This window comes from Sminthopsis crassicaudata, chromosome 6, assembly GCF_048593235.1.
Source record: "Sminthopsis crassicaudata isolate SCR6 chromosome 6, ASM4859323v1, whole genome shotgun sequence".
Taxonomy (NCBI): Eukaryota; Metazoa; Chordata; class Mammalia; order Dasyuromorphia; family Dasyuridae; genus Sminthopsis; species Sminthopsis crassicaudata.
In genome coordinates this window covers 22,885,185-22,906,162 of record NC_133622.1, presented here as the reverse complement: position 1 = coordinate 22,906,162, position 20,978 = coordinate 22,885,185, and the positions used below count along the sequence as shown (strand labels likewise).

The following is a 20,978-nucleotide window of genomic DNA, read 5'->3' as shown; positions in this document are numbered from 1 at the left end:
CTACTGTTCATGCACTGTTTATGCTTGTAAAAATGTATATCAACAAGGTTGTACAGCATAATAAACTGGAGGTCTTTTCATACTCATTTCCCACCTCATTCATCTCCCCTCTGAGATCAAAGGGCTCATATGCTATGAGCTCTTAAAGATGGCTTCAACACCCACATTTGTAGTTTTGGGAAAATCATGTGATCTTCTGCTTATAGTAATATTGCAATTAAAGCCATGTTTCTTAGTTGATTTTTCCATGATATTTTGAAGTTATTGTTTTTAATTATAGTATTGGTATTTATCCCTTCTCAGTCAATCCATGAAAGGCATCAACCTTTTGATTATAGTTCTTTTTATAAGGTCATAGTTGGTAGGTATTTTGTAGGTACTAAATTTATGCTGTCAGTCTGTAATTAGCTGCTGCATGGTTTCATGTCTTTTTAAAAACTACTGTTCATAGATCTCCAAGTTGGACTACAGTGGATAACTTCACTGTAATATTTAATAGTGCAGATAAGATACCTGTTGCTGTAACATTAAAATAATTTAGAAAAATGTGGGAAAATACATATCATATTTAGCAGGGGTTCTCAAACTATGGCCTGCGGGCCAAGTGAAGCCAGCTGAGGATATTTATGTGGCTCCCCTTGCTATGGCAAATGGGCTGAGGGGCGGAGACAGAGTGTGAGCTTTTGTTTTTACTATAGTCCGGGCCTCCAACAGTCTGAGGGACAGTGAACTGGCTCCCTATTTAAAAAGTTTGAGGACCACTGATATTTAGAATTAAGAGAAAAGGGCATTACCAAACAAGTTAGAGAAGATCAAAGTAGACTGAATTAATAATTTTAATTATATAAAACTTTAAAATACATTGCATAAGTAAAACTAATAAATATCATTTTAAAAGAGAAAAAAACCAAGGGAGACAATCTTTCAGTGATTTTTGTCTGGAAAAAGTTCATTTCTAAGATATATAAGTAATAAAATTCAAATCTGTAACAATAAGAATCATTTCCCCAAAGGTGAATAGTATAATGATATAAACCAGAAATGCTCAAGGGGAAAAAATTAAACAGGCTATTTCTCTTCATGGCAAGAGGGAGACAAGAAATTTAATTGAACAAATAACAATTATTAATTACACAATTATTTAATACATTTAATTTTAATGAAAAAATAAAGAAATATATATTAATAACCATCAGATAAAGGTAGCAAAAAGAGAAAATGATAAATATTGAAGGGGCTGTTAAAAAACACTCATTGAAAGGTAATTCAGGCCAATTCCAACAGACATGTGATGGATGGGGTCAGCCATCTATATCCAGAAAGAGGACTATGAGGACTGAATATGGATCACACCATAGTATTTTCATCTTTTTTTTGCTGGTGTTTGCTTGCTTTTATTCTTTCTCTCTTCTTTTTTTTTTTTCCTTTTTCATCTGATTTTTCTCATGGAATATGATAATTGTGGAAATATGCATGGAAAAATTGCACATGTTTAACATATTTCAGATTACTTGCTGTCAAGGGGGAGGGAGTAGGTGGAAGGGAGGGAGAAAAATTTGGAACACAAGATTTTGCAAGGGTGAAAACTATCTTTGCATATATTTTGAAAATAAAAAGCTATTATTTAAAAAAAGAAAGAAAAGAAAACACCCATTGAGGCACTGTTGGTAGATTCTTGGTTGGGTACAACCATTTTTGAAAAGAACTTAGAATTATACACAGAAAATTACTAAAAGGAACATAACCTTCTACCCAGTTATACCACTGCTAGAACTACACAGTATTGTTAAAATATCAAAGAAATAATAGTTTACCAACAATCTACATGTCTATGACAATATTTATACTCGGTTTTTAGCAGAGGAAAAAGGAAACAGAAAATAAAAGAATTGGTGAATAAGTGATGCTATATGAAAATGATGGAATACCATTTTATGGTAAGAAATAAAGAGTTTTTAAAAAAGAGATATAGAAAGATTTATACAAAGTTATTCAGAATTTTGAATTAAAATTTACTCTACCATCAGTATCTAATAACAAAATTTTTGAGGATGATTAAAAACTGATCAAGAAAGACAAGTAGAACCATTTAAACAAAAACAACTATATTTTAAAGGTAAAATTTTGAAAGCAGTAAGAATGAAAATCAATACGAGGACCTTCCATAATTCCAATGATTTCAGAAGAGCAAGGATAATTCATACTACCTGCCTCCTGACAGAACAGTGATAGGTTTAGAGTACAAAAATGTATATACACATACAAAGAAAAAGTGTATTACTATATATGCTCTTACATATGCATACATATACACATAAAATACTTGTGTAAAAATTTATATGTATATATATATATGAGTATATATAAGATTGTATACATATACTAAGTGATCAGTATAAATGATAAAAAGAAATTGTAGAAACTATACAATATTTTTTATTTAAGTCAAAATCTTCCAGATACTGGGAAATTCAATAATGGTTACAGATTATATGCCAGCAGAAAACAAACCTCTATAATAAAAATCAAAACCTGAAAATATCGTAAAGAATTCAAAATAAATAATAACTATTCTAGAATAAGAGGGTTATTATAGAGAAAGAGATTTTTGCCTACACTCTAGAATATAATATTGGCCCATGATAATTTTAAAATGTTTTAATAGCCATCACCATTCCAGATACATATGATCTCAAAAAAGATATGGATTGCAATATATATATATTTTTTAATATAGAAACCTAGTCGTATATATTCAGTGGAGATGATTCAAAGGTAAAAAGATAATGATCGTGTAATGTTGCTTACTATTAGAACAATACCAAAGATTGGGGAATCTCTAATATATGAACTTGTGTCTCAATGTGTTAATTCATCCATCTATATCTGAGCCCCATCAAAACCATCAAAATTAGGTCATAGTAACAGATACCTATTCACTAGGCCATATAGTTGAACAAAATAAATATTCTCATTGAATGTATACATTTTTGAGAATAAGTATACATGCCTTTATGTTTACATGTGTGAATAGTATATGCACATATATGTGTATATAGTGAAAGGGCCAAGTTAAACAAGAATCATCATCATCATCATCATCATCTTAATCATCATCAAATTGCAGTAGTAGTAGCAACTTGTCTTTATCAATATCTACTATGTTTCAATTATTGTGCTACTTTATATATATATATTTTATACTTTGTTGGTTTACACTTTACAAATATTATCTTATTTGAGACTCAAAACATCCTAGGAAATTATTCACAATTAGGAAATCGAGGCAAAGGAGTTAAGTGACTTATGTAAGTTCACTCACTTAGTCTGAAAGTCAGAATAAATCTCAGGTTAGCCTGACAAAACACCCAGTTATATTACCTAGGTGCCTAAAAGGTATCATTTGGGTGATTTTTGCACAACCTCTCTCTACTATTTTTCCCACCAGACTGAACTCCCATCATGCTTTTGAGGTTGGTAGAATTCTGTAACTTTCAAGAGCTATCTATTACATACATATTTTTTAAGAATGAATGATTTCCAGTACAAAAACCACCCCTACAGAAAGGAAGAACAGTATTAGATTGGAAACAAGAGTAGGGTAGTTGATGGAGTAGTGGACTGGTAAACAATAATTTGACCCATAGTTAGCTCTAGCCATAATATTTAACAGTAAGTTATTGAAAAAGCTGTTTCCACTATGAAAACCCCTAGTACACCTTTCTCTCCCATAGCCCAATACTCTACCTGACTTTAAATTACATCTTTATGATTTTTATCAAAGTCGCATTATATAAAATAGAATGAAATGATGCTATTAATTTGACATATGTAATTCATTGTGAAATATGTGTGTCAGGAATAAGGACCTTGTGTAAGTGAGTGACAAATTTAAGTCTGGGGAGACCATCATTTTAAGGTAGATAAACCAGTTTTGCTGATAATTGAGTTTCTGCATATTTATCTTGCCTAAGGGACTCTAAAAATAATCAGGCCCTAAAAGGGCAAGCAATTCTATAAATATGGGAAAGAGACATTTTCAATTCACAAGGAATCTTTAATTTTTTTTCTATTTTTTAAACTGGACTGTGAATGCTAAGAACAGCAAACTATTGAAATGAAATGTGAGGAGGGAATTTAATACTTAATGAGAAAATATTTGCAGTGATTCATTTTTACTTAATTCCTTTTGAACTCTGAAGGAGAAAATGATACTAGCTCATAGGGAAACTTTTTGTAATTGTCAATATTTAAGAGAAATCAAAACCAGAAACATGGTATTTCATCATTTAAAAAGAAAAAAAAAAGTGGGTCTTTAAAATCTATGCCAATTCCCCTACTAATGAGGGAAATATGTGAGAGAAGTTTTATTTAAATGTGAAATAGGGAAGATAGGTGGGGGACTTTAATATTTAAAGGGTATTTTTAAATATGTAAAAAATACTCAAAAAGTACATAAACAATTGATTCCCATACCCATAAAATTATTTCCAGAGAAAATGCCTCAAGTTACTAAGAGAGAATTTTAAGATGGACATGAGTGAGGATTTTCTCTCAGGAAATATTGTTTAACAGGCTACTGAGGCAAAATGGGCCAATGTCAAGCTTAAGTGAACAGCTATCTGGTTGTTTGTGTGGTCATGCTGGGAGGCAAAGGACTCAAATAAATGATCTCCTAAGGCTGCTGCTAGTGTATGACTTGAAAATGGAATGATCCTTTTTGCCTTGCTAGATAGCAAAAGGATGGAGCTAATCACACCTGGAAAAAGCAGGATGATTATCTGTCCATCAGAAAGAGGAAAATCAGCCTGTTTCCTAATCTATGTTTTCAGCTCAGTTGCAGAAACTGTAAACCCTTTGTCATCACCTGTTTCTGTCATGGAAGATAATAGCAATGCTTGGTTAATGGTTCAAAGAAAATAAAATGAGCCCATCTGAGTTCTCTGTTTTATTTATTCTATTATGATGTTTTATAGCATGCAATTTCATTTATGGCACTATTTATCATTAAGTAATATACCGTAAATGATGTGACAGGTGGCAAGAAATATAAATATGCAGCTTTTTGTCCATTTTAACTTTGGTATTGGGGGTCAAAGAGAATGTTTGGGAGCCCCACAATAAAAAAATGGGGTACAGTGATATAGATGCATACAGAAAGAACCAGGAACTGTACTAATAGAGCATGACATTTCCAGAAACATGTAAACTAATGATTTGAAACAGACTTGTTAAATTAATAATCAAAATGTTTGGATATTTTTAACCAAATTTAATTTAACTCTTCAAATGATAAACATGCCCAAAATTTGTCTATAAAGAATTTGAGCAGAATGTTTTATTAATTTTTTTCTAATTGCTTGAGTATTAAGTTGTCTATACACATGCATGTATCAAAACATGTATATCAATTATTTCACATTTCTATTTGTATATTTCCTCTTTGTTAACTTATCTAACTGTATGTTATGCATAAGGTAGAAATTACTGAGAATGTTGATGATAACTAATTCATTAGGAAATAATATCATGGAGTTGAAATAAAACCTTAGATAGAAAATTAAAAACAAAGAGAAAACTGGTTTTAATTTGCTATTAAATAGTTTCATGACTTTGGACAAATAACCTCACCTATTCAAGCTTCAATTTATTCATCTGTAAAATGTGGATGAAAATAATTGTGGGGAATATTTTTTGTCAACATTGTAGCATTATAAGAACATCCATTATTATTATCTTAATATAGTACGGATAGTCTGAATTATATTAAACCAAGAATAACAGACAGAAGAGTTCAGTATTGAACAAACATTGAAGATTAATAACTATCATCATAGTGGGTATCAAAGGAAACCTTCATTCCTCTTTTTATTTTCACTTCTGTCTCTCCCCGCTGTTATATCTTAGTGTTGTTTTCAGTTGTGTTAAAATTTCATGACCTAATTTGGGGTTTTCTTGAGTGGTTTTCATTTCCTTCTCCAGGTCATTTTACAGATGAGGAGACTCAGTAAACAGAGTTAAATGACTTGTCCAGGATCACACAGCTAGTAAAGATCTGACATTAGATTTGAACTAAGAGAAATTCATTTTCCAGATCCCAAGTACTGTGTTTTATTGACTGCATCAGCTAGCTATTTGTTATATCTAAAAATGAGATGAGACAGTGAATGGTGTAATGGGGTGTTAGTGACTTGTACAGTTGTTTATTTTTTAAAATTTCCTTTATTTATTAATTTTTAAATATATTCTAATGTGGCATTCTAAATGATAAACCTAGGAAATTGATATAATAGGACCTACCTATTTAACCTCACATTCTCATTGGAGATGAAGAAATGGAGCCTATAGATATTTAAACTAATAAATACAATGTTCCCCCAAAACTTAGTATAGTCTTCTAGCTATTAGCTTCTTGAGGACTGGAATAATAACTTTTTCTTTCTAACTTAATTTCCTCTAAATCTTCTAAATATTACGAGATGCTTGAATGCTGCTAGCTAGCATTATGAGTAAGATACTTTTATGTGATGTTCTGTTTCTCCAAAATGTAATTGTTCTCTTGAGGGCAGGTTTCTTGAGGTAACTTCTGGAGAGGCAGCTTTAGTTTTAGTTCCAGTACCAGTAATCCCCAAAATGCAGCCAGGAGTTAAAGTCCAGATCCTATATTGTGTCCTTCAAAGTCTTGAATCTTTTCCTGTCAGAATGTCTCAAGCCAGCTTCCGTCTCTAGCTCCAAAAGCCTCCAGTCAGCATGAAGGTAGACATAGAAATGAACCTGACTCTGCCTCCAAGAGTGTGGGATTTGGGGTTTTCCAGAAGTCAATCCTAGTTGTGAATCTCCTGGAAGTCTATGAACAGGCTTTTCCTTTAGACTTGTGAATCTGCTCTTGTCCAAGTGTCTCCAGCCAGTACCACAGTAGAATCTGGAATCACCCCTCCTTTCTGAATCCTGGCTCCTTATATCCTCCCAGAGAATGGGCTTGTGGGTGCTCCATGGGCTTGTGGGAACTCCTTAAAGAATCAACAACCAAACTCCTTTAAAGGTGGAAATTCCTTTAAAGTAGGAAACCAAGAAGATTACCTTGTCTCCAATTCTGGCCCATAACATCTTTAAGTATCCTAATATCTCCCCTTTTCTTTTGATTTAGAACATAGGGTGGTCATGACCTTAAAACAGGTATACATAAATCCATCAATATGGGAGATATTACACATAATTACATAAATTACATAAACACATAGTAGCATAACACATGCTAGAAGTGATGTAACAAATAACATGATCAAATAATCATAAATTGAGAATTTATACATGCCCATAAGTCCTAAAAATAGTCCAAAATGAATCCATTGTCCATTAGTTCATGTGCCATGAATTCAATAATTCCTGCAAGTTTTAAAGTTCTATAATAGTCTCATCTTGTGTTAGGGAATCCAGTGACTACTGCTGGTTCTAAAGTTCTTTAAGTCTCCTTATCAGCCATGCTTTCAGTGTCACATGTTTCTTAGATCTTCTTCTTTGTTTTGAGGTTTTTCTCCTATTCTGTCTCTCTCCAGATGCTTATTGCCACCCATCTGTTTCCTTCTCTGTCTGTTTCCTTCTCTGTCTGTAAAAATACAAGCAAATCCTCTCCCCCAGGCAGTTAACCTATCTAATTTCCTTCTATTTACCACTTTTTAAATCTCTTCTCATCATCTGGCAATTACATTGGAGCTGTTTGCACTGGACACTGCCCTGTTGGTTTAAAAGGCCTTATTCTCACCGAGTGTAATCCATTTCTACTATCTGATTGCTTATTGGTTGACTGATCAGGTAATCCCTTTCTGCCATGTGATTGCTTTTCTGCTGGTTGATCAAATCAGAGTCCTGACCTTCTAAAGGTTCTTTGGGTGTAACCTCAGCTGCCATCATACCCCACCTATCTTTTCATTGAGTTCTTGGAGTTCCTTCTTTCCCTTTTTCCCTCTCTCTCCTCCTAATACATACTTTTTTTGTTTATTTATTTATTTATTTTTTGGTTTGTGTGTTTTTTGTTTTGTTTTGAGTAAGGGGAATACCATGACATCGCTCTAGCTTGGCCCCATGGTCTGCTGTTGAAACCACTATATCGAAAGCATAAACTACTGTAGTTAGTAGCCCTGGCACAATATCGAGCATGTGGAAAACCCCGATCTGTAGTGCTGATCCCTGGCCAATTGGTCCGTTTTGGTATCACTTTGATCTGTCTTCCTCTGAAAAGAGAATCATCCAAGGCCATCGCCATCCTCCCTGAATCTTTATTTGAAAATTCTATGTATGCAAACCCTTTAGGATGGCCACTGAATTTGTCACAAAGGATGGTAATACGATTAACTGAACCACAACCATGGAAGTGTGCCTCCAGCTCTTCTGCTGTTGCACCATAGTCCACATTGCCCACATAGATGGATCAAGCATCAGCCTCCATCTTTTCCTCAATGGACATGATCACTGGGTCAGCATTGCCTGGGGGTGGGCTCATGTTCATCTGTTTCTTCACCTCCTTCTTCACCTCCTTCTGAAGCTCCTTCAATTTCTTGGCCTCTTCCTTCATCTCCCTTACTCGGGCTTTGATGGCCTCCAGCTCTGGGTCCCTGCTTGGGTGCCAAAAATGTAAAGTCCGGGTTAGCTCTCTGAAGGGCTCAGAATCAGCCAGAGTCAGGATAAGCAAAAGTCCTTGACCCACATTGAGAGCCAAAATGTGATGTTCTGTTTCTCCAAAATGTAATCTCGAATCACCCCTCCTTTCTGAATCCTGGCTCCTTATATCCTCCCAGAGAATGGGCTTGTGAGTACTCCATGGGCTTGTGGGAACTCCTTACAGAACCAATGACCAAACTCCTTTTAAAGGTGGAAACTCCTTTTAAAGGTGGAAACTCCTATTAAAGGTGAAAACTCCTTTAAAGATGGAAACTCCTTTATAGGTTTGAACCAAGAAGATTACCCAGTCTCAAGTTCTGGCCCATAACATCTTTAAGAATCCTAACACTTTTAGTCACTGGAAATTATTTGGTAGAAGTAGCCAACCTGTACAGTCAGATATTCAACATTTCCAGATTCAAAATAAAATGGTTATTGGGGAAAAAATTAACAAGATAAAGCATATTTTTCCTGTTTTGCCATTTCTCCTTTCTTTGCAAAGCATATCCCCTCCAAATGCTGGTTTTCCTTTGCCAACTCTCGTGTTATCCCCTAGGTTTCCCAATGACACTAGACATTTCAGATTGGCCCACCTGCCTTGCTTTCCATTCAAGAAAAAAGAATAATCATGACTCTTTTTCTTTCAGATTTGTATTAAGTGACTTGTTTGCCATAGTAATGACATAAAAAAAGAGGGACTTTACTGTTTTAAAAGAGAATTCTTGAGATAGCACTTTTTTTTAAGTGTAAAGGATTTTTCATTCATTCAGAACACAGGCTAAAGGACATGATTTTAGATAGCCATATTAGGATTTAGATTTTCTTCTTTTCCTCCTTCCCATTATTGGACTCAGTTCAGCTAACTAGTAAACCAAACAAGAAGAAACGTGAAGAGCACATGTGGCAAAAGAGTAAGTTAGTTACTGGGAGCTGGAAATACTTTTCTCCCATTCAGAAGGTGCTCATGTGACAATGTAATTTCTATACTATACATGGTCTTTACCTTCCAGAATTATGACTCTGGTTTGCCCTTGGTTCCAAATTAAGATGTTGAAAAACAGCTTTTGTTGTCCAGAGCACAGTAAAGGAAGTGATATCAAGATGATTATCATGGGAAAATGGGTAATACAGAATCATTGAACATTTAAACTTCCCAAATGTTCTCTTCTAGTCAAAGCAGCAGGGAGGATGACTGGCAAAAGCCTTTTCTTCTTTCCTAGAAGTTGATCCTCAGTATTGTGCCAGAAAATCAAACTTGCTCCAATTTCTGGAAATAAATCCCTTCTCAACTTAGTGGTCAATTTGTAAATGATTTCTGTGGCATGGTCAAGTTTTTTCAGTTGATTTGAACATGATTCTAATGCAATGTCAATCCATTGTATAGGCCTTTTAGCAGTTAGTACAAGACCTGATTGACTGATTGAATAAAATTTATTCTCAGTCAAAATACCAAGGTTAACATGGAATGGAGTAGTTTTTAAGTGACTCTTACAGAGCAAAGAATCAGAACAGAAATCATTTTCCATTTCTGTGATATCCCTAAACCAAACCCAATCCTGCTTTCACCTTTGTATGAATTATAAGTCAATAAAAATTCTAAAGAAGAAGTTTCACAAGGATTTGTTGATTCTCCTCCTTATATTATGATTGGATCTCTTTTCTCTTAGCTCAACTTCAAGGGAAGTGAATTAAGAGTTGTACTGATATGAACAATGATTTTTTTTTCCTGTAGATGTTGTTTATTGTTCTTTTTTTAAAATTAATTTTATACTTATAACATTTTTTATAGTAAATATGCATGGGTAATTTTTTACATTACCTGTGGCATTCCCTTCTGTCCTGAATTTTCCCTTCCTTCCATCCACCACCTCCCCTAGATGACAGGCATTCCCATACATACTAAATTTGTTATAGTATATCCTAGATACAATATATGTGTGCAGAACCAATTTTCTTTTGTTGTTGTTGCAAAGGAAGAATAGGATTCAGAAGGTAGAAATAACCTGGGGGAAAAAAAAAAAACTGAAAACAGTTTACACTCATTTCCCAATGTTCCTTCCCTGTTTCTGTCCATTATTGATCAATTGGATCTGAGTTAGATCTTCTCTTTGTTGAAGATATCCACTTTCATCAGAATACATCCTCATACACATACTGTATTGTTGTTGAAGTGTATAATGATCTTCTGGTTCTATTCATTTCACTCAGCATCAGTTCATGTAAGTCTCTCCAAGCCTCTCTGTATTCATCTTGTGGGTCATTTTTTACAGAACAATAATATTCCATAACATTCATATACCACAATTTACCCAATCATTCTCCAATTGATGGGCATCCATTCATTTTCCAGTTTCTAGCCACTATGAAAAGGGCTGCCACAAATATTTTGGCACATACAGGTCCCTTTCCCTTCTTTAGTATTTCCTTGGGATATAAGCCCAGTAGCAGTATGGCTGGGTCAAAGGGTATGCACATTTTGATAACTTTTTGGGCATAATTCCAGATTGCTCTACAGAATGGTTGGATTCTTTCACAACTCCACCAACAATGCATCAGTGTCTCAGTATTTCGACATCCAATCTGACAGGTATGTAGTGGTATCGCAAAGTTGTCTTAATTTGCATTTCTCTGATCAATAGTGATTTGGAACACTCTTTCATATGAATGGAAATAAATTCATCATCTGAAAATTGTTCATATCCTTTGACAATTTATCAATTGGAGAATGGCTTGATTTCTTATAAATTAGAGTCAATTTTCTGTACATTTTGGAGATGAGGCTTTATCAAAACCTTTAACTGTAAAAAATGAACAATGATTTTCAAACTATTATACTTTGTTGACATGCCTTCTAAAAATATATGTATGTAATGTGTTTTCTACATAATGCTGTTTAATATCCTTCTGTGTTCTTCAGTATTTTTTTGGATTAAAGAGTAAAATGCAAGGGAAAACTTATTTATTTTTGCCATAAATTTATCATTGTCTTTGGGAAGTTTATTTCAACTCTTGAATCACATATTCATCCTATAAAATGAGATGGTTGGGTGAGAGAATATAAAAATGTATATCAATATAAAGATATATAATTTCCTGAGGTGGTGTAATAGAGTGTCAAGCCTCAAGTGAAGAAAATCATCTTTCTGAGTTCAAATCTGGTACATATACATACTATCTGCAGAATCCTACACAAGTCAATTTATCTTGTTTGCCACAGTCTCCCATGTATAAAATGAGCCAAAGAAGGAAATGGCAAACCACTTCAGTATCTCTGCCAAGAAAATTCCCAAAACTGCGTCACATAAAGACTTTGAAATGACTGAACAAAAACAACAAGTTTCATCCAGGAAAAATGAAACTTTAATGGTGAAAATATCAAATATTGAGGTAGGTTTATAGAAGAAATATAATGGATAACCATTGTTTTCAAGAGTACCACTCAAAATCATTCCATATAGATTTTCACCTCTTTTGCTGTGTGTGTGTGATCATGGATTCCTTTGGTTAAGATAACTGATCTGAATAACTGTAACTCAAAGTACATTCAAAGAACTGACAAGTTCTTTTATATTTGACTTTGTCTTTGACTGTAGTTTATCACTCTATTTAATCTGGTTAGAATAATGCAGTATTCCAAGAACATTTATTTGATTCATTTTAAGCTCTTTTCAAGTAAATATCAACATGTGTTATTGTTTAACTCATCAGGTTTCAAAAGCTACCAGGAAAAAACATCATTGTAAGATATTGCATGCCACTGTGGTATGCTCAAAAGGCTTATTTGAAAAACTATTATCAATTTTTAACTAAATGAGGGTATGGATGATAAGTAAAAATTTAAGCAGTTTGCAACAACAACAAAAAAATGGCCTGATTCTGATATTCCAGATGTAATTTGCTTACTCAGATCACATCCAGAAAATTCATTTCAATTTTACAAAATGTGCTACATTTTAGGAAGAATTCTGACAAACTGGAACATATCTGGAGAGACTGTCAAAAACAGAGAGTGTTGGGTGCAATGACATGTGAGTGTTGTTTGAAGAAAATGGATATCTTCAAACAAAAGCTGAATAACCTCCTCCAGGGTCTGTCAAAAAGTGAAATTGTGCTCGGGGCAGATTGGATAAAATGGTGTCTGCAAGTTTCTGATTCTGCCCAACTCCTTCTAGATCATACTTCTTTATTGAGAGACTTCACTCCTAGTTCATTTTTTTTTAAAGTATTTTCTTTTTTCTATACTTGAAAAAAAATGACTTCATAGAGATGACAATTTGGCAGGAATTAAAATTGTCTATTTTAAAATTCATTTGTTAAACAGACTTATAATCCACTGACTTTACTATAATATATATTTTTTAATTTAGGATGGAATGGTTTTAGGATAAAAATCACCATTGGTTATGAAGAAACATGAAATATAAGTTAGCCTACAAAGAAAAGGAAACAAGTTGTAATTACTTGAATAGGAATTTTAGATTAGATAATGGATTATTACTGAAACACATGATTTGTTCTCCTTAGAAACTCTCTGAAGCAATACTACAGATTGAATACAAGTCTGACCTAGATATGACGCAATTTCAAAACAATATAGGGATGAGGAGGTGTGACATTCTGGGGTTATGTAGAGTAGTCATCAAAAAATCCCTGTGTATCAAAAACTATAAAACATAGATTGTTATTGTTGTAATTTTTACTTCTTTTTTTTTTTTTTTTTTTACCAGATGTAACCTTATTTAGTGATCACAAATTAAATGATTAATTTAGTGATCACAAATCAATGATTAGTTGCAAAAATACTCATTTCAGAGTAAAATCTAGATGTCTAAATAACTCATGTGCAAAAATTTCAGTGTAATGAAGATTTTGTCTGGTAAATTGTGGAGATTAATAAATAAGTTACTAGTTAAGATATATTGGAAGTAGAGGCAGAGATTTTTGCCAATTATTCAGGGAGAAAAATAAAGCATGGTTAAATTAACTGAGATGATACATTTATATTTAGGATTACAATCAGCTCAAAAATAGATTTATGTGATACTACTATAGCGCAAATTATTAGTTAAAATTAAAGATTTCCCTTTGACATAGGGCATTGTTACCTATTTATCTCTTGGCTACTAGCATTTCACAGGAGTTCAATATAATAGACCTTTTAAAAAGATTATTTCAGTTTTCATTTAGCAAGACATAAGTTATACAGTGAGATCTTTTCAAGAAAACAAATACATCACATCTCAAGCAAACGAAAGGCCAGCTGAGGCAATCAGCAGCTTTTTAACTAATCATCTGGAAGAATAAAAGAATACATTTTGGGAAGAAAAAATAGCACACTGTTTTTCCAATCTATCATATAGCTTCATTACTAGAATTGGTGCCTTTTTTCCAACCTGCTGGGCTATTTTGAACATGATTATAATTATAAGAAAAATAATTTTTAAAATAGAATTTAATGGTCTCATACTCGTAGATGTATTTAGAAAAATAACATATTTTACATATTTATTATTTGATACATCTTTACATTATTAATATGCAATGAAAAACATTTATGAGATTTAATAAAATCATTTTAAATGCATTTAAGATTTAGTTACATTATAATTTATTAGAGAAGTCAAAATGCTTTATAGAGTCCAAATCAAATTTTTATCAACAGGAATAGAAAATATGTTTACTGTTACAGTGATTATTTTTCCCTCTTCCCCATTGTAATATTTCTAGACATTGAAAGAGTAAGGAAAATAGATGCACTTAACAAATCTTAAATTACTCTAACTTATATCAATGATTTAAAAAAATATATCTTGCATATGATATATAAAAGTTATCACATGTAGATGTATACTTCAGAAAATGCTAAATTTTTATTTTTAATATACATTACTTTATGAATCAGGCAAAGAGAAAAAAAAGAACAAAAGGGAAAAACCATGGGGGAAAAAAAAAAACAGAAAAAAGAAGTGAACATAGCACCTGTTGATTTATATTCAATCTCCATAGTTCTTTTCTGTATGCAGATAGAATTTTCTATCCAACATCTCTTGGGATTGCTTTGGATCACTGAACCACTTAGAAGAACCAAACCTTTCCCAACTGAGCATCACACATTCTAGATGTTATTGTGTACAAAGTATTCCTCATTCTGTTTGTTTCACTTAGCATCAGTTCTTATAAATCTTTCCAGGCTTATCTAAAATCAGGATGTTCATCATTTTTATAGAACAATAATATTCCATTATCTTCATATACCACAACTTATTCAGCCATTCCACAAATGATGGGTATCTACTCATTTCACAATTCTTTGCAGTCACAAAAAGAATGGTTATAAACATTTTGCACATTTTTTGGGTCTTTTTCCCCTCCTTTATGATTTCCTTAGAATAAAGACTCAGTAATGGCCCTGATGGGTCAAAAGATATGAACAGTTTGATAGCCCTTTGGGTATAGTTACAACTTGCTCTCCAGAATGGTTGGATTGTTTCACAACTGTACCAACAATGCATTAGTGTCCCAGTTTTTCCACATCCCTTTTAACCTTCATCATTATCTTTTCCTGTCATTTTAGCCAATCTGAGGGGTGTCAGGTGATACACCAGAATTGTTTTAATTTGTATTTTTCTAAGCAATAGTGATTTAGAGCAGAAAATGGCACTCTTAACAATGATCCAAAGAATATATAACTCTAATAGGAGGTAGTCTGACATCATCAGCATTTCTTTGAATGAAGTATTTACAAAGTTTGGTGAGTTAGGGAACTGGAAATTTCTAATCCTAAACCACATCCTCTGCCTCCTTCCTACAAAAGCAAATAGATAAATAATATTTTGCTTTTAAGCATTACCTTTCCACAAAGAATTTGCAATGATTTTGAATTTGATCTTTTGTTTATAATAGAAGCAAGGAGAAAAATAAAGCAGGCCATGGACGACCATTCTGGCTATAATAAAATATTATCTGAATGACTCAGGCTATAAATCAACATAATGGCTTTGTAGAACTCAAATTATATTCTGTATTTCAAATCTAGTGACCTAGAATGTGGGTGTTATAGGGGTCAGAAATTCCCTCTCAAGGGAAATCCAAACCCTTCTCCTAAGTCAGGGGCACTCTCAAACAGGGGGTGAGATAATTATACAAACAACAACATGTGTAGACGATATATTTCTAACAAAAGGAATTGGAACTGAGAATACTGGGGTGTGATGGGTAGAAGATCAAAAAAGGTCTTTTAAAGATTCCGAGATCTGATCTGAGTCTTAAAAGAAACCAGAGATATCAGATGCAGATTTGGAGATAAAGATCATTCCAGGAATAGGGGACAGACAATGAAAAAGCAGGAAGTTTCCAAAAATTTTTATTTATTAAAAACTAGATAACAATATGATTGTGAATAATGTTCGATGGACATAAAATGCTATGTTCTATGATGAGATCTTAAAACTCCAAAGAGTGATTATGACTCAGCTTGTTTGCCTATACCTGATTTTAGACTTAAAAGATTATATCTAACAAAGAAACACCCTCCAAAATAGAATCCTTCAATTATTTGAAGATAGACATAATTAACTAAAGAAAAATGGAGGGAAAGTTTGGTTAAGTATGAAATCCTAAGTAAAAGTCGAATCACTGAGTTTCAGGAAGCTCTGATTTAAGTCAATGAAAGGATTGGAGGCTGAGCATAGTTTATAAAAAAGAGCAAAAAGACCAAACAGCTGAAAAGGTTTTGACTCCTAATCCAAATTGGCTGAATAAAAAAAAAAAAAAAAATGAAGACTGGTGTTCTACTAATTGCTTTTAATTACCTCCTAGAAATTGAACGGGATGGTGCTCTTCAGAAACTCTCATGTCCTTTTCTCGTGCTATTTGGTGTGAGAGGGAAAACAAGGACTAGGAAAGGCCAACTTTTCAGGTAATATATTGGAAATGGTGATGCAATCTAATGCATGTGGAATTCTTGTAAGGGAAGAGCTCTCTAGTTGCTCAATACTTTCTTGAAGCCTTTTTAAGGAAGATTTAACACCTAAAGAGATTGTAAATGCTTCATTGGGTTGTGAACTGAAGATAAAATGATTTGCTCAACTGGAGACTGTTAGAGATAAGCAGGAAAGTCACATGGCAAACAAAGGACTTTCTGTGGTGCATATATTCCTGAAGAAACCAATGATAACTGTCCTCAAAAAGAGTTGTGAGTTACTCTGAGCTTATAGTTTTCTTTCTCAGTGCTTCACTGCCCATAAGCATATGTCCATTTGCCCCCATAGATATTGAATTTGTTGATGGGAGAATGTGATTCAGGTTTCTTTATGGGATATAATATGATTGTGGATTTTTAAAACTACATTTTAATCTGTGATGCTATTATGTATTATTTAATTTATTATAGTGCTAAACAAATGGTTATTTTTAAGTATTATCATTGTTGGGCCATTGTGCATATAAATAGAAATGAATTGATGGGGCCTCAAAAGCTAAAGTGGCTCATGAGGAAATATATTCTCTCACAAATGTTAATCATGGGTCACCTAGAGAACTTGAATAAAACTTCATGGTGGCACTGGAAGCCTAAAAATGTGTAGGGAGAAAATGGAAAAAATTTAGGCCAAAAAGTTTGATATCCATATGTTCTACTGAGAGATATGAGCCATAGCATATATCAATATTATCATTAAATCAGATAAAGAGTGAGTTTTAACATTCATTGAAGTGTTTAGACAGCGAAGTATTTTGTATATTTATTCAGCGGTAATTGTTAAATGTCTGATTCATGTAGAGCACTGTTCTCAGCTCAGATTTAGATAAAGTATAGTCTCTTTATTGCTGATCTTACTTTTTAGTTGAGGGAGTGAGGTACCTTAAGGGAAAGACAAGAAATAGCTATCACACATTGGTGTACAGACCAGCCTGTCTGGGGTAGCAGGGACCCCATAGGGAGAAACTGGAAGAGGCATGTGCTAAAAGTTGAATTACCACTATCTTTTACTCCATCATCTTACCTCAAATCCTTAATGGAAATGGTATGGACCCTGAATCCAAGAGATTTAGGAATGCCATTGCTTATAGCACAGTCCTTAAAATTAGGCTTTGGAGCAACCTCTATTCCAGCAATTACTCCAGTCCAAGTTGGACTCTTGAACATATAGGCTGTCCTAAAAAAGCCATTTATCCTTCTTGTGTTCTAAGCAACAGCTAAGACTTTAATTGAGAGAGAAGATATCGATGGCCTTTGGCAGAGAAAATTTTCCTACCTTGGATTTTGGTTACATGTATGAAAATATAAAACTATTCCTTATGTCAATTTCTTTTTAAATCCAGAGTTGCACATAACATTTTTGAGAAAGGTCAAATCAATAATTACTCTTATTGATATTGAAATGATTTTTTTTTTTTTTCTGAGGAGGAAAGTCTTATTGTGGCAGATGTCGTAATCCCAAGAGCAAGTTTCTTATGCCCAGGATCCTTGGCAAAATCAAATGGTTTATCAGTGAAAAGTAATATGATTTAATTGATGGAAAAGACATAAAATATATATACAATATTACAGACCATGTAATCTTCCATTTGAATTACAGTTATGACCCTACTTGGGTATTTTTTTTTTTTCTTCTTACATTTGGATGTGAGGTCGTTGAGAGCAAGGATTTTCATTAGCAATTAAAATGCTTTATTCATCAATTAATTTATTCTGGTACAGAGATAACATGCTAAAATATAAAAATTGAATTTTAATTGTGTTCAAGAGTTGGACTCTTGAACATATAATCTGTCCTAAAAAAGCCATTTATCCTTCTTGTGTAATAAACAACAGCTAAGACTCTAAGTGAGAGAGAAGATATCAATGTCCTTTGGCAGAGAAAAATTTCCTACCTTGGATTTTGGTTACATGGTTAAAACTATTCCTTATATCAATTCCTATTTAAATCCAGAGTTGCACATAACATTTTTGAGAAACGTCAAATCAATAATTATTCTTATTGATATTGAAATGAATTTTTTTTTCCTGAGGAGGAAAATTTGTCTATAAATACAGAAAGTGTGAAGGAAAGAAAAAAAATAGAATACCATACATCTTTTGCATAGGGTATAGAGGAAAATAATTGAAGATAGACTCAAAAAATAGAATAACTATATAATTTGAAGGTCCTAGAAAGATAAACAAAAGCATCTGAAATTTGTCATACCAGAAACACAGAAACAATTTTAGATAAAAGAAAAAAAATCAACTCTATAAAAAATATTTTAGTAGGTAATGAATAAGAAAAATGAGAGCAGAGACTAGGAATTGTCATGAGTAACTCTTTACAACAATACAAGCATGCGATAATGAAGAAGTACATTTTGGTAGCAGTGTCAATCAAGAGAAGACAATATATACAAAAGGTGCTATTGGGTGAAATTCACAGAATTGGTTTTCTGTCAATCAATTTTTTCAATGTTTTCACATAAGTAGAAGCAGTAGTGATATATCTAATTGTAAATGGCATTTTTGAATTGTAAATCTGGAGCTTAGGAATTAAATTGACAATGGAGAAAAAGATGAAATCATCCAGACAGACATTCTAGTTGAAGCCATAAAAGTGAATAAGATTGCCCAGGGACAGAATGGAAAGAACAAAAAGATGTAGGTTCCTAATATCTCCCCTGAAAAACTCATGTGACTAGCACAGCACAACAATGAGAAGCCAAAGAAGAAAGTGAGAGGAAAAAGAAGCCATCTAAGAAGAAGTTGAAATAGTAATATATGAAATCTCTGAACTTAAGGCATATAAAACACACTAAGAATGAAGTGAATTGGAATATTGTTTTTCTCTAAATAATGACCAACAGGATGATTTCAGAAAGGGCTAGAGAGACTTAAATGAACTGATGCGGAGTGAAATGAATAGAACCAAGAGAACATTGTACACAGCATTGACAAGATTATATGATGATAAACTCTGATGGACATGGATCTTTTCAACAATGAAATGATTCAGGCCAGTTCCAATCGACATGAACTGAATGTAGATGAGAACATAGTATTTTCACCTTTTTTTGTTGTTTGCTTACTTTTTTTTCTTTCATTCCCCCCCCCCCCCTTGATCTGATTTATCTTGTGCACATGATAAAAGTAGAAATTTGTTTAGATTTACTGCACATGTCTAACCTATATTGGATTATTTGCTGTCTAGAGTAAGAGGGAGGGGGAAGGGAGGAGAAAAAAAATGGAGCATAAGGTTTTGCAAGAGCAACTCTTACAAACTATCTTTGAATATATTTTAAAAATAAAAAGTTATAATTTTAAAAAGTAAAATGATTTAGAGTTTAAGTGTATGGTTCAGATCTGATTTTATAAAAAGAAAAAAAAATCTTCCTTTAATATTTTAAGGAACAAGGAGGAAAATAAATATAGACATAATAATATGATGAGTGAAGACTAGGGTCAGCCTGCACCATCACTTAAATAATTTTACACAAGGTGATCACAGAAGCTCTAGAGGGTAAATGTAATGTTTTATTTATTTTTTTTGCAAAGTATATGATAATGTATATATTTTAAAAGTACCTGTTTTAAAAAGTTCTACTTCACTTTCATAACTCCTGCTAAAATTCCTTTTCTATATTTAAAAAAAATCTATAAATTTAATCAAAATTTTATGAATTTGAATAATATTTCACTAAATAAAATTTTAGTGAAGTATTATTCTTTAGCTGATAATGTCCTGAACAGAAGGAATAAGAACCTAGGCTTATGTTTATCATCTTGAATTATAGCATGCATACAACTGGATCTCAATAAATTTTAATGGATTAATATGACAGACAGATATGTTTATTTAATTGGTTTCCAGAGAAAAATATAGTTATACATATAGGAAGAATTCTAAAAAAAAAGTATTTGATAAATTATGTGTTTTATATATACATATATATGCATGTTTATATATATGCATATATGTACATATTTGTATATATATATACACACAAATCGTGATTCATCAAATATAATATTTGATAATTGAAACCTATTTCCAAAAACCCTAAAAATTTTCCCTGTTATGCTACTGAAATTAACTTTGCTTAGCTTTTCCTTTACTAAGAATTTTTTTTTTTTAATTTATCTAACAGATAGTCCCCATATTGTACTATCCTATCTGGGATATTTAAGTGGAGTCACACAGGGTAAGGTCTATTTGTATGTAATTTTTGCCTTCAGAGAGAGAATACCCATCAAAAAAATGTATTAGTACTATAAGTGTGTTCATATACATATACATATATATATATATACATATATGTATATATATATATATATATATATATATGTTTCTATA

The 20,978-nt window shown here is 32.6% G+C and overlaps 1 pseudogene; it reads right to left on the bottom strand.

The window, feature by feature from the left end:
• Window positions 1-7,999: 7,999 nt before the first annotated feature.
• LOC141547247 (polyadenylate-binding protein 2 pseudogene) lies at window positions 8,000-8,605 on the bottom strand (annotated as a pseudogene).
• Between the last annotated feature and the right edge of the window lie 12,373 nt (window positions 8,606-20,978).